Genomic DNA, 14,654 nt, shown 5'->3' on the forward strand with positions numbered 1-14,654 from the left:
CACATATTCAATTCATAATTCATTCTCTTTCTTCCTAAAAACACTTCTTTCTCTCTCATAACACTTACAAGTGGGACCCCACCATTTACCATTCAATTTCTCTTCTCTCGAACCACCACGTCCAACACACCTTTTTTTATTTTTTTTACCCAATTTCTTTTATTTTTCTTATTTAATTTTAAACCACTAGTACTTCTTTCTCTCTCTCTCTTTTTTAATTTCCTTATTATCTTTTTTTTTTACTAAAAAAACAAACCGTCCTTACACAACATTTTTTCCCAACAACAATTTTCTCCCCATAGTTAATCAATTTTCAAACCTTCATTTTTGTTCTAATTTCTTCATGAAGATTTCATTTTGAGAAATATTGTGCTTCTACTTTTATTTTTTTATATTCATTTGAAGACTTTATTTAGTAAGATTTTTTCATACAAAATTTGTGAGTTAAATTTGTATATCTACTCTTTGGGAGTTTGTAAACTTGTTCTTTAAATTCAAAGTCTTGGAAGGGTTGTTCTTGAGCTCGAAAAAGAGTGTTAAGACGATTTGATCCTGAACCATAGAAATAATCAGGTTTGTACTTTTATTTTAGTGTTTTGAACCATAGAAACACAGAGTAACCGCGGTGGAGATTACGGCCGAGCTCAATACAATAATTCCAATGTCTTTTGAAGCAATTAAAGCGAAACTCTAATGAAAAAGTTATGACGAAACAAGTTCAAAAGAAATATATCCATAAAGTAGATGCCGCCTCCAATGTCTTTTGAAGCAATTAAAGCGAAACTCTAATGAAAAAGTTATGACGAAACAAGTTCAAAAGAAATATATCCATAAAGTAGATGCCGTGGCGGCGGGAAGTAATCTCAGTTAACCAACTAGAAAGCGACACATGGTGAATGTGCGACTAGAAAAAAAGAGGAAAGAAAACATAACAAAATGAAAAATACATGATAGGAACAAAAACTTACGTTATCATTTAATGAGGGTAGACAATGGCATGACTATTTAAAAAAAAATTAATGATTAAATGAGTACACTGGATGAAAGGGAAAAATACATTTTTGGTCCCTGAGGTTTGGAGTATGTGTCAATTTGGTCCTTGAGGTTTCAAAATGAATATTTTTGATCCCTAAGATTTGGGGTATGTATCAATTTGGTCCTTAAGTTTCAAAATGAACACTTTTGGTCCCTAAGTTTGAAATTTGGTCTAAATGGTCCTTAACCGTTATTTGATCGTTAGTTGACATAACGAAAAAATGACGTGGTAATTAATGAGTTACTGGACTTTTTTAATTTGTTTTTCAATTTGGTCCTAACTAGTCATTTGTTAATTGCTAGGTCTTTTTCTGTTAAGTCAACTAATGGTCAAACAACACTTAGGGGTCATTTAGAACAAATTTTCAAACTTTAGGGATCAAAAGTGTTCATTTTGAAAGTTAAAGGACCAAATTGACACCTAACCTAAACATCAAGGACCAAGAGTGTTCATTTTGAAACTTCATGGACAAATTGACACCTACCCCAAACCTCAGAAATCAAAAATATATTTTTCCCAAAAAAAAAAATCTCCACACAACATTTTTTCTCCTCCTGAAAAAGAACATTGTACTGGTTGACTCTAAGCCGTGGAAAGAGTCGGGTTCTTGAATCGAATACCCAAAAGGCGCTTGGGGATTGGAGTAGACAGTTTTTGCGGAACCATTATAAATTTTCGGTATCATTTTTTCTAACATTTTCCTATTTAATTTTTGCGATTAATTTTTTCTTATCATAAATTGCATAAAATTAATTGCTAAAATTTATTTTTTATGTTTAGTGTCCATCTTTATATTAGAATTAGTTATGGGGCTTGAAATGCATTCCTAATTTATTAATTAATTTTTTAAAAAAATTATTTATTTGTAAAAAGTGTATTTATTTGTTTAAATTGGACTTACTAGATTAAGAAGTTTATTCATTAAATTTTATTCCCTCTTCTAGGATTGTCCTACCGATCCAACACAAAGTATGCTACATAATTGTATTTTGCTACGCTTCACATAAAATTCAATTTCTAACTTAAAATCGGAGTGTGTGTGGCTAGCACCACACCGGTGTGTATTCTTTTTATTCTGCAGGTTTGTCGAATCTCTTTTATTTTAGAAGATTAATGCAAATTTATTAATTCTAATATGGTCAAATTTCTACATCAACACCAACATATTTCTTCATTTTTTATCTAGTTTTTTTATAAGATTTTAAAAATCTAATTTACAAAAAAATAGTTTTCAAAAACTTGACTTAAATTTCAAACGTGTTTGGAATGATGCTTCCCTCACATGTAGTTTGTCCTTTGCGCACCAAGGGAAAATAAAAAAGCCGAATGAGGAATATATGTATATATGTATATTTATATATTTATATTATTTATGACTGAAAAGTAATATAATTTTACCTAACATGCTTTTCTTAACTTTAGTCTTTTGGGTGGAAACAAGCCCCACGTTGATTGGACAGACAACCAACCAAGGTAAAAGGAATTACATATAAAATAACAACTGACGAAAATGATTCCATTCCCAAACCTCATCTCTTCCTCTCTTCCTCCAACCCAACCACAAAAAAAAGTTCACAAATGGAACAAAAAGCCATCATTCCTCCTCCGCCGACGACCAAGAACAGCAACACTTTGCTTACGCTGCTCATTTGGTTACCTTATCAGTTTTTTTCCCTTCACTCTCCAAGCCGCCTTCGAGCTCGGCGTCTTCGATCCTGACCAAGGCCGGCCCCGGGGCCGAGCTCTCCGCGGCAGAGATAAGCAGCAAGATAACGGCGACGAACCCGAATGCGGCGTCGATGGTCGATCGGATACTGAGGCTTCTGGCCACGCACTCGGTGGTTGGATGCTCCACGGCGAGGATGAAGGTGGGAATGTGAAGAGACTCTATAGCCTCACGCCGGTTTCTAAGTATTTCGTTCGTAACGAAGATGGTGTGTCGTTGGGCCCTGTCATGGAGTTGATTCAAGATAAAGTCTTTCTTGATAGCTGGTTTGCATCTTCCAAATGTTTCTATTTACTTGAAATTATTAACTGATTTGGATTTATTATTAGTACAACTATGTCCATGTTGGTTAGATCTATTGACGGGAAAGTTGAAATTTGTTAATGTATCTGTAAAAGATTAAATTTTGATATCCATTAGTTTAATTTTGGTTGAATGTCTTGGTCTTAGAGCGGGAGGGGTGAAGATATCTATAAAAAGTTAAATTTACCATAATTCATTAACATAGTTAAGTTTTTGGGTAGATTTAAGGGCCAGAGCTATTTTGTTTTATGTTTTTGGTTTTTGGGTCGATCGTGAATTCATGTATCAAATATTTTAAGTGTTATATCCAAAGTTTCAAAATTATTAATAAACAATAATGTTACATCGATTTTTTTTTAATAAATTATTTTCAAAAAGAAAAACAAATTAACAAATTTTTTAAACGTTATTTTTGTATGGAAGTGCTAAATTGAGAATTTCTATACACGAAAGATAAAATTAAGAATCATAAAACATTAAGGACAAAATTGGGAACATTAATATACTCAACCTAATATTAATGATCAAACTTTCAAACGAAATCATAAATCCTAATCTATAATGTGGTGTTTATAACGGTTCATTATGTTTTTATAAATTATACCTGATTTGTCGTAATTTCTTTGTATGTTGTTTCCATTTCTTAAAAGTATACATGGTCAATTTTTTGCTAAATTTCAGAAATAAAAACAAAATAAATAGACCCATGGATAGAAGTTGCCTTTCTAGACTTAATTATTCTTTAAAAGAAAATAAAAAACAAAATGATAATTAAAATTTAATAACAAAAAAAAATCAAAATGTGTAGGAGAGAGCTGAAGAATGCAGTCATTGAAGGAGGAGTTGCTTTCAATAGGGCTCATGGGAGTACATGCCTTTGATACCCTGGCCTGGATCCAAGATTTAACAAGGTTTTCAACACTGCAATGATCACTCACACTACCATGGGCATCAAGAAGATTGTTGAGTCCTACAAAGGCTTTGGAAATCTCAACCAACTTGTGGATGTTGGTGGAGGCCTAGGGGTCACTCTTCAAGTCATCACTTCTAAATACCCTTCAATCAAGGGCATCAACTTCGACTTACCTCACGTCATTCGTGATGCCCCGTCCTATCCCCCGGTACATAGTTCTAGAAAATTTTTAGTTTTAATTTGGTCTCGACAGACTTTTAAGAAGTTTTGTTATTATTCTCATATGTTGACATATATTAGTGTTTTACGATTTCCTTGTTATTAGTAGAAGCATGAGAAATCAAGTCGAACAGTTGGTTCCAGTTAGTTCGATTTTTGGTGTAATTTGGTGGTCTGTTTTAAAGTAACCGAATTGACTCTTCATACCAAAACTTATATTTAAGACTGGTAACCAAACCATTAACTTAATTGAAAGACATGTTAACAAAAAACCGAACTAGTTAGGTTCAGTTTGGTTTCATTCTCTAGAAAACTAAACTAGTTCAAACTCAAACTAATTTGCAATCTTCTCCCCTAGTCATTGATGAAGAGCAATAGAATCCAAACCCGCAAGTTATGTTGTAGATGTGGTAAATGAGATTTTGATCCATACGTCTTTTCTTCTTCTTTTTTTTTTTTTATATTTTTAGTAGGATTTAATGTTTATGATGGAAAGAAGAAAGGGTATGTTTGGTAAGTCATGTTTTAAATGGGTGAATTTCAAAGTTGAATTCTGTTAAATCTAAGGGTGAGTTGTAAAGCAAGAATTTTAAGAGAGATTTTTGACAATTATGTTGCAGGTGTAGAACATATAGGAGGTGACATGTTTGGAGCGTTTCCAAAGGGAGATGCTATTTTCATGAAGGTTGTTTTTTCTTTATATTTCTTTGTTATCATTTAGTTTTTTTTTATGTCTTAATTTTAGTTTTTCATACATATTTGTCTGAAATTTTTAATTTATCATGTAATGTTTGAGATGTTCTTAAAATTGTAAAGAATTAATTGAGGAAAAAAGACATTTATTGTTTTTTGGAATTTGATTCAATCAGAAAGAATGAATCTAATATTTTACAAAATTCGAGTTACTTCTATGTTGTTAAATAATTGTATTAAAGGGGAAAAATGTATAAAAGAAGAGATCAAAATAACTACGACGGGGCCGTTTGGTAACGTTACTGTTACTTCTTATTTCTTATTTTTGGAAAATAGATATGTTTGTTAACCCATCCCGTTTCTCGTTTCTAAATTTTGAAAAAATGTTTTAAGAAAAGTTAAATCTAAAGGTTAAATGTTATATATTATGATGTGAACTTTGGTTTGGTATCACCTGCGTAATCTATGTTCTATTAGTATTATCTCTTCGCTTCCAAGGTTCAACCTCCATTGTACACAAATTTTTTTAGTATTTTTATTTTTAGATTTTATTTTTTTTAGTACATGTGGGTTGAAGTTTTCTTTAATGAATTATATTATTTTATTTTAATTATAAATAAAAATGAGTAAACATGAATTAAGAATATATACGAGGATATGAGTTCCAATCTCATCTCAACAAGAAATAGGAAATAGTTATCAAACATATATTTTCTTTTATTTCTTTTTTTTCGAGAAAACAAGAAATAATATATTTTATTTTCTAATTCTAAACAATTGAGAAACAACACCTAGAAGTCAATAAACGGAAAATAGAAAATAGTAAACGATTCTCATTTTAAACTAAATAAACAAACAAGGGAAGTTTTTTTTTTTTTTTTAATTCCTATTCTCAACTCACAAACTCTAAACCGGTAAAAGTTAATACTATCATTTAATTAATTTCTTTTAAATTTTTGTGGTCTGCTTTAAGCATTATTGTAGTTAAACTAATAATGTATTTTCCTGATTGGATTTAAGTATTTACGTTACTAGATACGGGTCTTTGCAATATTTGTCTGATCACAAATCGTTTGCCTGTAACTATTCAATATCCTTACAAAAAAATTAATCACATCGGAGCATTTATGCATTCGAATCCATTTTGAATTTGATAAATCCATTGCTTGTATGCGTTGATTCACCCATGTTAATATTACTTTTTTTTTCCATGAAATTGTTATAGTGGATACTTCATGATTGGATGAACACTGCGTGAAGTTGTTGAAGAATTGTTATGCTGCAATTCCAAATGATGGGAAGGTAATTGCAGTGGATGCAGTGGTTCCATTGGTGATCGAGACTACGATTACAATGAAATCCATTACCCAAGGCGATGTGCTTATGATGACTCAAAATCCAGGGGGAAAAGAGCGAACTCGAGATGAATTCAAAGCACTCGCAACCAAAACTGGGTTTAAACGTATCAACTTTGAATGTTTTGTATATAATCTCTGGGTTATAGAGTTCATCAAATGAAACTATAGTTTTTTTTTCCCTCCTTTTTCAAAAGAAAAAATGAAACTATGCTTTAATTAATTTTATTTTGGTACAAGAACCTCTCATATCTCTATTATATTTTTATTCCACACCTTTCAAACCTTTATTGTAGTTTTTGAACATTGCATAAAAGAAAAGAAGTTATTCTACTCCTTATTGTTAGTTTTCTGATAAATGTTTAATAGAACCATCGTTTGTTTATTTGTTTGTTGAGTAAATATTTGAATTGTACAAGTACTTAAAGATCATAGTGTAGTAGGTAAAGTATCAAGTTTCAAAATATAATTTTTTTTTTATTTAAAGATTAATGAAAAAAAACGAGAAAAAACTAAGATTAGTAACTTTTTGTTGCAGTACTTGGAGACTAAAACATAATATTTGACAAAGTTATTGACTAAAATGCACTAATTAAACGTGTATAGATCAAAACAAAAATACGTGTTTGAAAATTACTTTTATTAGTTATTAAAAGTTGGCTGAGATTTTACCAACTATTTCAAAAAACTAGATAACAAAAAGAGACATAGATGAAAGTAGTATTTTTAAGCTTAATTTTAAAAAATCTAAAACTAAAACAAAATGATTTGACAAAAGAATATGAAATCAAAATCAAAATTTTAGGAGTGAGTTGAAGAATGCAGTTATTGAAGGAGGAGTTGCTTTCAATAGGGCTCATGGTGGAGTACATGCCTTTGAGTACCCTGGCTTAGATACAAGATTTAACAAAGTTTTCAACACTACAATGCTCAATGAAACCACAATGGGCATTAAGAAGATTGTTGAGTCCTACAAAGACTTTGCAAATCTCAATTAGCAACTAGTCGATGTTGGTGGTGGTCTAGGGGTCACTCTCCAAATCATCGCTTCTAAATACCCTTCGATAGAAGGCATCAACTTCGACTTACCTCACGTCATTCGTGATGTCTCGGCCTATCCCGGTACATAGTTTTCAAAAGTTTTAGTTTTAATTTGATCCCTACAAGTTTTTGAAAAGTTTTGTTATTGTTCTTCCTATGTTGATATTAATACTTATAAGATGTGTTTGTGAGCAGTAGGGGTGTAAGTAATCAAACTAAACTGAACCGAACCGAACCAAGTTTGTTTAATCAGCTTAATTTTTACCGGTGTGGTTCGATTGTCTATTTTAAGTTAACTAGAAGACAAGCTAACGAAAATCGAACCGATTCGGTTCGATATATCAGTTTCTTTCTCTACAAAACTAAACTGGTTAAATCTTGCATTTTTTTCTCTCCAAACTCGAATCGATTTACACTCTTAGTCATTAGTGAGGAGTAATAGATATCTAACCGGGTAACTTATTTGTAGATGTGGCAAATGACATTCATGATAGGTCGAGTAAGGTTAGTTAGAAAAACATGAATTTTGGTAGGGGTTCAATATTTTGATGGAAACGTAGAAAGGGGTGTTGGGTAAATCATGTCTTGAATTGGTGAATTTGAAGGTTTAAAATTGTTATAAATTTGTGTAGCAAAAAATACTTACCGCAAGTGTACGGTCAAGTTTTAATAAAAATGGTAAGTAATTACCGATATCATCCACTGGATTGGTTTTCTAGTCACTCAAATACTACAGATATTAATGTCTAATTTTTATCCAGAGAAACAATAAGGGATTTATTTTGAAACACAAAAATCAAATAACAAAGCGATTAAAAGACTCTAAGGAAAACTTTTATGGAGAACGGGTCCTAAGGAAGTGATTTCACCAAAGATCTAGAAAAGCAAACAAATTAAACATGCCAGATTGAATATGCAATTAATCTATAAGTCAAGAAATTATGAATCATAAATATCTCTCCCGAGCAAAATTAATTCTCCCACTCATTAAGAAACCAATATCCCTATTTAGTTTGATTAACAAGCAAGCCTTAAGTCTTATTATTTTAACAACCTCTAGAGTAATTCTAAATCTCCCAATCTTAGAACTATCCCAGTCATGCATTCAAGTTCCAACCTAAACCACCTCTCCGGAACGTAAGATTCAGATTTAGCATCAATTAACTTGTGATCAAGAGATTAAAGACATTAAGCAAATAAATGCACAAATAGATTAAGTACAAATCAATCAAGACAGCTATTAATAAATCCGACTCATAATTCAGCGGCTACATCAATCCCTAGGATGAGAAATTTAGGTGCTCATGTTCATGAAAATACAACAAATCCCACTAAGAATTTCATAATAAATCTAGGAAAGATAAAGGGAAATGAGGGAAACTAAAGTCGTTGTGTCGAATGACCGTCCCTGACTCAATCTCCACGATTACAAGCCTTCAAAATAGTCTCCTCACCCTCCTTGCGTGAACTCTCAAACAAATTCTCTCAAAACTTCAATTTCTCAATGTAAGGCTGTCCAAAGGTCCCTAAAACGACGTACTAATCTTTTATTTATGAAGGACATCACTACAGCGCCATGGCGCCATTAGTGAGCGCCATGACGCTGTCCCAGAATTGTGACGAACACAGTTTGTAGCGCCATGGCGCTACAAGACAGCGTTGCGGTGCTCGTCATCGAAAAAGGCTCAAGCTTCGTCTACAGGCGCTGCTTCTTCGGAATTTTGCTCCAAAATTCTGACCTGCAGGCGCGATGGCATTGTATGATGGCACTGCGACGCTGATGTGCTGAAGTAAGCTCTCCGTTTTACTCTAGTTTTCCTCTCAATTGATCGTTTATGCTCCAATTCTTTCTAATGCCTCGATTCGGTAAAAACATTAGCTATGTACGTAAATAAGCCATAAATAATCGAAAATTACCAAATAATTCCCACCTAAATGTCATGAAATGTGGTTTATAAAGTACACTATCAAATACCCCCAAAACTTAGCTTTTTGCTTGTCCTCAGCAAACAAACTAGTTAATAACCAAAGAATCCAAGCATAAAACTGATATCTAAATCGCGCTGAACATCTCATAACTCAACATATTGACTCCCCTTGCTATACCCTTTCAACTTTTCAATGTCCAAAAATACTGGTAAGTCAATCACGCATCATACGAGATCATTCTAGATGACAATCAAGAGATTAAACAGTGAAACATATAATATTTGGACATATATAAATTGGTAACATAATTCGAACCAACAGTTGTATCATTTATATGTGAACCTTTTATCCTAAAGATATTAATTTCTCATATTACTTTTTTATTATGTATCCCTTCTTATGTGAAGAATTTCTGAGTATTTTCTAAGTGCCTAATGAATTTGAAATTAGTACTGGAGAACTAAAATGTTCAAGTTCAACAAATCTAAAACTGCAAAAAAACTCCCATAACTACCACCATTAAGCTTGACAAAGATGAAAAGGATAATGTGTTTATTTTAAAGCTTTTGAGATATGATATAACCTTACTCATCTTATGCATATAGTTTATCTCTTTAAAGGGAGTAGTTATTTATGAAGTAGTTTTATATAGAATTGCTTATAATACTTGCCTATTGATTTTTTCTTGCTAATTTTTTTTAGAAAACATCATGATAGAGGGAGCTTTTTAAAACTTGTGCTAAATGTCTTTTTATCCTTTATTAAGGAGGTGTTAAATTGCTTAAAAAACGGAGCTTTCATGTTTCTTATTTATTTTTCTTACTTATTCCTTTTTATTGATCCCAACAGGGGAGCTAATAAGAAATATGAATGAATATGTGATAAATTAAAATTTGAATGAATTTCAAGTATGAACTTTGTGGTAATATGTTGGACTTACACTGCAAGAATCTCAAGATTTGGCGACGAAGAAATTTGTCGCTAAAGGTTAGAAAATCGTTGTCAAAAGGTTTTGACGACGACAAAAAGTCGTCGCCGTTGCCCCGCCGTTGCGATAGATCTTTGGTGACAAATTCATTTTCGTCGCCTAAAGTCTATGGCAACGAAAATGATTTCGTCGCCAAAAGCGCCTATGGCGACGAAAAAAATTTCGTCTCCATAGACTTTGGTGACGAAATTTGAAATTCGTCGCCATAGATAAACATATTTAACAATTTTCTCTGCGTCAATTTTTTTTTAATTCTTATTTTCTCCTCTTTTTTCTTCTTAAACTTTGTCACTAAATATTTCTTTAAAAACTTTAAATTAAACTTCATAAACATGCATTCAAAAATATCATATAAACTTTGATTTATATTAAACACAAATAATTTTTATAATCGGTATAGTATAGAAATCAAATACATAATAAAAGCTAAATTTCGACTAAAAGTAAATCTAAACCTAATATAAAAATCATCATCTTCTTGGCTTCATGAAATCTCCTCTAATTTCCAAAGTTTACGAGAAGAAAAATCAAAACAACCTGAAAAACAGAATTAAAGACATGAAAATTTAATACAAGAATCCATTAACCAATTATTTTATCTTCACAAAGTAAGAAAATAAGTTAGAGACATCAAACAAAGAGAATTAAAGACATGAAAACTTAAAAAATGTACAAGAAACGACATTAATTTGAAAACAACATTTTATTAAATTACAAAATGAATGACTAGTTAAAAATAACATTAATTTGAATTTGAGTGTGTAACAACATAGAGAAAGAGAGGGAACAAGTTTTAGAATTTTACCGACGAAGAACAACGGACAGACACGACAAGTGAAACAGTGACGATAGTATAGCGGTGGCATCCTATGATTTCAAGATATATACTGAAATTACTTGAAAAAAAAAACAAAAAACAGTATGGATTAATACCTCATAATAAGTAAAAGAAGAGTGGTGGTGAGGGATGAGAACAAAAGAGAGAGAGGATACATCCACGACCGACGGAGGGAGGGAGAGACAGTGCTGACAGTGGAAAGAGGGAACGGTGACGGTAGAGGCAGTGGAGAGAGGGAGAGGGAGTGGTAAAGGCAGAAGTATGGAATGGTGACGACTGAGGCGGTGGTCGTGAGGGAGGTAGAAGAAGTATTATGGAGAGGGAGGAAGAAAACAAGTAAAAATGAAAGAGAAATGAAAAGGTTACGTTAAATCGTGATCTATGGTGATGAAAAAAAAATTCATTGTGCAAAACCCTTAATTTCGTCGCCTTAAGTTTCCCCAAAAAATTGGACAGTAAAAATCCCTCCATTTCTCAAAACTTTTGGCGATGAAACCTTGAATTTGTTGTCAAAAGTATCTTATGGCGACGAATTCACGGTTTCGTCGCCAAAAGTTATGAATAAAAAATCTTAATTTAATCGAAACTTTTGGCGATGAACCCAAATTTTGTTGCCAAAAGTTCCCAAAAAAACACGGGCAGTAAAATTTCCGCCATTTCTCAAAACTTTTTGCGACGAAACCTTGAATCGTTGCCAAAAGTATCTTATGGAGACGAATTCAGGGTTTCGTCGCCAAAAGTTATGAATAAAAAATCTTAATTTAATCAGAACTTTTGGCGACGAACTCAATTTTTGTCACCAAAAGTTCCCCAAGAAAAAAATTGGCGGTAAAATTTCGGCCATTTCTCAAAACTTTTGGCGACGAAACCTTGAATTCATCACCATAGGGTACTTTTGGCGACGACTTTTGAATTTATCGCCAAAAGTTTGTCTAATTTAAAACTTTTTGGCGACGAATTTCAATTTCGTCACCATAGGGTACTTTTGGCGACGAAATTAATTTCGTCGCCAAAAGTACCCTATGGTGACGAAGCTGTAACTCATTGTCAAAAGTTTTGACTACGAATTTTGAAATTAGACACAACTTTTGGTGACGAATTAAAATGTTGTCACCATAGGGTACTTTTGGCGACGAAATTTAATTTTGGTCGTCAAAAGTGCCTCGCCAAAAAGAAAATTTCTTGTAATGTTAATGTTATTATTACTTAATGTCTATACATTTTTCATTAGTAGTTTGTCAAAAAGCGAGAGATTGTTGGATTTTTAACCCTTAATTTTAGATTAATTAATTTTTTTTATGATAACAACCTAATTTTTTTTCTATTGACAATTTAATTTTAGTGTTTTGAGGTGTCCATAGTGTAATATTCGATATAACCATTCCAACCTCTCTTGAATCAATTATCAGAGATCTAACAAATAAGTTATGATCGAAACAAGTTCAAAAGAAATATATTCGTAGCAGATGAGGTGACGATTAATAATCTCAATGGATCAATTAGAAAACCACAAGTGATTAATGTGCTATTAGGAAAAAAAAGAGAAAATAAAAGAAATGAAATGAAAAATAAATGGTGAACAAAAAGTCAAATCATTTAATGAGGGGTGACATGACGATTTAAAAAAATAATAAATAAATAAAAACAAAAATGATAAAATGAGTACACTACACATTGGAGAGAAGTATTATGTATATATTTTATTATTTATTGATTTCTTTTAAAAATTAAATCTCCACCTTAATTTTCTTTTACAAAATACAATGACCTAAATTATTTTTTATTTCAAATTTTTTTCCTTCCAATTTAATAACTATTCCCCCAAAATCAAACAACTTTTTTTCTCAACAATAATTTCCTCTTCATTTTCTCTTCAATCTCTTCCATAGTTAATCTCTATCCAAATTTCAATTTTTGTTATAATTTGGTGAGGGAGTTCTATTTGAAGATACTGTGTGCTTCCAATTTTATTTTTTCTAGTCATTTGAAGACTTTATTTTGTAAGAGTTTGTAAGCTTGTTGTTTCAATTCCAAATCTTATAAAAGTTGTTCTTGAGCTCGAAAAAGAGCGTTGTAACCGTTTAATCTTGAACCGTGGAAGGATCAAGTTTATTCTTGCTCCTGGAAAAATAACATTGTTCCAGTTGACTCTAAACCATGGAAAGAATCAGGTTCTTGAATCCAATATCCAAGAGGCGCTTGAGGGGTGGAGTAGGCGATTTTTGCTGAACCATTATAAATTTTTTGTGTCATTTTTTCTTAAACCCTTTTCTATTTAATTTTTGAAATTAATTTTTCCTTATCATAAATTGCATAAAATTTGTTCTTGGCAATATTTACATTAGAATTAATTAGGGTGCTTGACATGTATTTCTACTTTATTAATTAATTTGTATTAAAATTATTATTGGTAAAAAGTATACTTATTTATTTAAATTAGGTCTACTGGAATGTGTGTGATGATGCCTTCACTCACATGTAGTTTGTCCTTAAAAAAAAAAAAAAAAAGTTCCTCGTGGGAGGAGCAATTATGGGAAGACAGTGAACTGTGCAGTGTTATTCTTTTTCTCTCTCTTTTTCCTAATTTACAAAAACGCACAATAAAAGCGAGTGAATATGTTTATTTATATATATATTTATATTATTTACGACTGAAAAGTAAGATATATATTTTATTTGTTTTATGGTGAGTGGTCAAGTTTACAGGCTCACAACTCCATTTGTTAAATTTAATACCAAGTTTTAGAAAATGACCGAGATATTGTAATAATGACTAAATGACTTTTTTTTCTTTTAATACTAAAAAATGTTAAGACAATATACTTTTGTAATCAATTAAGTATATATGCATAATTTTAGGGATTTAAGATTTTTACAAATAGCAAAAACAATCGACGTAATAATAGGGATTCAGCTTTATTTAATAAAAAGTAAATGAAATTAGAAAATTATCATCAATCTTAGAATTTGACAATAGATTTAAAAAAAATTGATAAGACTGTAATGAAGGTATATTTTGAAATTTATTCCTTTAAACTAGAAGATTTACAAATAGAAAATAAATGAAATTAAAATAATTATCTTAAATCTAATTTAAAATTGCTAATTAGAATGTGATAGTAGATTTTTGAAAAATGATAAGACTATAGGTATATTTTGAAATTTACCCCTTAAAATAGAAGATTTATAAATAAGAAGTAAATATAAATAAGGAAAATTAACATTACCTTTATTGGTTTTTTTTAAATAGAAAAAAAAACAAGGTTTTGGACAGTACCCTGCCTCCAACAATCCAACCCCTAGAACTTCCACCACTGCCCAACTTTGCCTCCATCTTCATTTGCAGAACCTCCGTCGTCCAACAATCCAACATTCACCGACACCCCAACCCTCAGCCACCCTCCATCCACGTCGGATGCTGTCAAACGATGTCACCCCCCTCAACATCGAACGCTGAATGTCGGCCCTTACTACTACTACTTCACATCGCTGCTCTCCCTCTTGTCGCCACGTCGTCTGCCCCTCGTTCCTTCACGTCGAACGCAATCGCCCCCGCATCGCCCATCCCACCGCCACTTCACCCAACCTGCAGCCGCACCGCCGCTGCACCGCC

General features: G+C 31.9%; 1 pseudogene across 1 annotated transcript; it reads left to right on the forward strand.

Annotated features, from left to right (window-relative positions):
• Positions 1-1,256: 1,256 nt before the first annotated feature.
• Positions 1,257-6,585, forward strand: LOC148208709 (cathecol O-methyltransferase 1-like; annotated as a pseudogene). Its single transcript, XR_015788520.1, has 5 exons — positions 1,257-1,264; positions 2,628-3,028; positions 3,874-4,193; positions 4,818-4,882; positions 6,116-6,585. The product of XR_015788520.1 is annotated as a cathecol O-methyltransferase 1-like (transcript).
• The last annotated feature ends 8,069 nt before the right edge of the window (positions 6,586-14,654 follow it).

Source organism: Momordica charantia (assembly GCF_013281855.1).
Source record: "Momordica charantia cultivar OHB3-1 chromosome 10 unlocalized genomic scaffold, Mcharantia_2.0 BLBB01000010.1, whole genome shotgun sequence".
NCBI lineage: Eukaryota > Viridiplantae > Streptophyta > Magnoliopsida > Cucurbitales > Cucurbitaceae > Momordica > Momordica charantia.